Source organism: Heterocephalus glaber, unplaced genomic scaffold (assembly GCF_053883595.1).
Source record: "Heterocephalus glaber isolate CG9 unplaced genomic scaffold, H.glaber_assembly_v1.0 deba00000281, whole genome shotgun sequence".
Taxonomy (NCBI): domain Eukaryota; kingdom Metazoa; phylum Chordata; class Mammalia; order Rodentia; family Bathyergidae; genus Heterocephalus; species Heterocephalus glaber.
This window is the reverse complement of record NW_028258139.1, coordinates 17249194-17252912: the sequence shown is the minus strand read 5'-3', so window position 1 is coordinate 17252912 and position 3719 is coordinate 17249194.

Sequence of the window (3719 nt, the reverse complement as noted above, 5' to 3'; positions counted from 1 at the left end):
ACCCATCAGCACCTCTCCAAGAGTCCTTTTGACCTTCTGGTGAGTCACTTCCCACCACTGTTGGCATTCTTTTTTTTTTTTAGGTACCGGGGATAGAACTCGGGTCCTTGCGCTTGTGCAGCAGGCGCCGAAACCACTGAGCTAAATCCCTGGCCCCACTCTTGGCATTCTTAAAACATGGAATCTGTTCTTAGTATTTAATTCTGACGTACTCTTGCATATTTTGGGTGGCTTCTTATCCCTAAGAATAGCTCCTTCCCGTCCTCCAAAGGGAGGGAGCCCTGGGAGCCTGAGAGCCCAGATCCTGTGTTCTGATGTCCCTCACTGGGTTTGCCACACAAGGCCATGCCTCCCACAGGCCACTGACTGCCATAACTGAGCACGCTCTGCAGGCCAGGGAAGGCAGGCCCCAAAGACCAGGACTCTGCTGCCAGCTGGCTTGGGCTTGTACATGATGCAGCCATATATGAAGCTTTGCCTTATCTCTTCTCTCTCTCCCTTCTCCCTCTCCAGGTTCTCTCCTCTGTTGCTCACATTGGCATTTTCCCTAACAAAGTCCACATTGGCACCTGCTTCTGGGTTAGCCTGGGCTAACACAGCCTCTCTTCTTGACTGCATCTAAACTCCATGAGGTTCGGGACCTAGTATCCCTCTGGGGCACCACTGGCCTCCAGACCTCACACTCACACACCTGACACATACTACTGCCAATTACTTACCATCAAGTAAATGTTGGAAATAGATGCAGGATGTGGGCTCTCGGACAGGAGCCCTGCATCCACTTACACTAATCATAGGGCTGGGCTTAGACCAATCAGCAGGCCTTAGTTTGGACTGTGCAGGCCTGCACTTGGATAAACCACAGGCCTGCAGCTGCTATATTAGCAGCACTCCCCACACACCACACTTCTGAGAGTGGGAATGAGGAGTCTCTCATTCTAAACACACCTTTCCCTCTATCTGGCACCTTCTGTGGCTTTTAGCCTCTTGGAGGGCTCCACTTATCCACTGTAACTCACCCATTGTTCCCAGTCAGCTGATTTTGCTCCATTCAGATGGAAATCATGAACCAGCAAAATGCAGCTCTCCTGGCAGTTCTGATGTCCTCAGAGGACACCAGGTAACATTATATGCCAACTGGCCTACCCCTGCCAGCCAGCTTCTCCCAGGCACTGGTCTCTGCTGCTGGTCTTCATTTTGGCTGCTGGTCTCCGGCACTCTTCAGAGCTAACAACCCCTAGTGTTTATTGCTCATTTTGTTTTGTTTTGTTTTGTTTTTCATTTGAGATGACTGCTCTGCCCTCACTATTCAGAATCCTGTGTAGATCTACAAGGCCTTCAGAACTCACAGTACTACCCAAAATGTAAATCATGAGGAACAGGTATACAGCATCACCAAAGCAAATTTTAATTTTAACAGGTCCTATGCTGCAACACAGAGCATTACACTGGAGCAACCCCTCCTAGACTAACCCAAGAAATATGTGGAAACTGTTGCTAGTACAGCTGTTGCATGCCTGTGATTGGTCCAAGCGTCAGCTTGCAATTGGTTCAAATATGGGCCAGATGATTGGTCCAAGCTCAGGCCTATGGTTAGTACAAATAGGTGCGGGGCTCCAAGACAGCCCCTGCTGTCATGGTGATGATTCAGTGAGGGAGTGTGGAGATGTGGCTGTTTGGTTGACAGCCGTCACACCTCAGGAAAATATGGCTGAAGCTAGAGATTTTTAGATAACTATGTTCATTGCAGCTAATCAGGAAGTTTTGGATGTTAGCACTGAACCCAGATCCCTCCCTCCCTGATCCTAGTCTCACCAGGTGCCCCCTCCCTTCTAAAAGAGAAGGCAGCAACTTCTGGAGTAGCGGGAACAGAGGAGGACACCAGGGCTAACTACTGAGCTGTGCGCCTGTCAGAACCGCCTAGAGGACGGCGGCTGCTAAATAACCAGCGAGAGCACCGAGTCCACTTGTCTCAGTCACCTAGGGTGACCAGAGGGAGCCAAGGGAAGCCAGGAGGAGGGGTGCTACAGCCTTTGACCAACTCGTGCTCCGCTCTGGTGTCCTGGGAAAATCAGGAGCTTGTCCTCTGCCTCAGAGTGCCCTGTGCAACCTTCAGCACAGCCATGATTTACCTATGTCCACATCTGTGGCCCCATTACTTCGTTCTCGCACTTCTGTCACAGCACTTCCACTTCACACTGTAACTACCAGAATTTCTAAATTGGGTCTTCCCACTGCTTGTGACCTCCTTGAGTTCAGGGATTGCATTCTCCAATTCTGAACGATTCTGACCCAATATGTTAACTGATCCACCATGGATGGCCTGCTAGTGTAGGAAGGAAAGAAAAGGAAAAGAAGGGAGGGAAGAAGAGGAGAGCAAAGAAGAAGAAAAGAGAGGAGAGGAGAGGACAAAAGACAGGAAAGGAATACTGGGAATATTAAATAATCCATTCTTTCTTTAAAATTCTCAGCCTATCCCCTAATATTTAAGGGAAGTATGTGAGGTTATGACCACAGGCCGTACATCAAAAGTTACTACTGAAATACAAGTGTCATGGAAGAGGTTGCTGGAGCAGGAAGAGTGAAGATTGGACATGCCTTAGCCCTGAGCTCCACCTTGGTGTACTAGGAACACCTCCATCACCTTAGGAAAGCCGGGCAGCTGCCCTCTGTCATCTCCCGGTCTGAAATTCAGGACCCTATGTGACACTGTAAGAGAATGTGTACAAATCCCTAGAATATGGCAGGACTAATAAAATGGCTATTGTTTTTCCTCATGCCATGAGTCTCAGGGTGCAGCCCTAAAACACATGCCTAGGTTCAATTTTCAGTCTGGTTTTCTTGAGAAGTAGCAACCCTATTTGCAAAGAACATGCATTTTTATCCTGGCAGCCCAAGTGATCTAAGCTTCATATCATAAACTAATGTTAGATCAAAATAATCTTCATAAGGATTTCAGCTTTAAGACATTTTTTAAATTCTTGGACCAAAATGATTTGTCAAGCTCTAGCTATATATTTTTATTGGGCAAAAGAACTTGCAATGTCACACTTGCTCTTGGCTGTTTGTTGCCTTCTGACAGATTTCACTACTTGAATTAAAATTTGGGGTTTGTCATGGATAGACTAAGTGAGTCATTTTAAAGATGCTGATGTTCTCAGTGTGCTCAGGCAGAGTTTTCACAGTCCAAGTCTCTGACTTCAACTGTCCATTTCCCCCTTTCTGTGTTCTACACCCAACTCCTGGTAAAGGCTCACATGGGCTAGGCCACTGTCAGCTTCCTTTTGATGTGCTGTCACCCCCACCGAGGTTCCCTCACCAATTTCTCTGCCTTCCCTGCCTTCTTCATCTGTTATTATTCATACATGACCTTCAGAATGTTCTCTTCACCAAGTTGAGCTGGTGCCACGATGGGACGTGGCTACCTCATCTTCCTTCATGTGTCCATTTCACACACTTTCAGTGTTTCCATGCAGTAAACTTGTGGGCAAACACTGAGAACACTAAAGTGAGTAAAACAGGCCAGGTTTCCCTCAAGTTGTGGGATATACTGTTTGGTTGGAGAAGTGGATACCTGAATTCTTGGGTGATTACAAGGGTATTCAGTGTTGCAAAGGTGGTCATGGTTCATAATGGCTTCATCAGTGAAAACAGAGGGATACACTATTGTACCTTCACCCCACCCCACCACCATCAACCCTATCTCATCTTAGAACAGT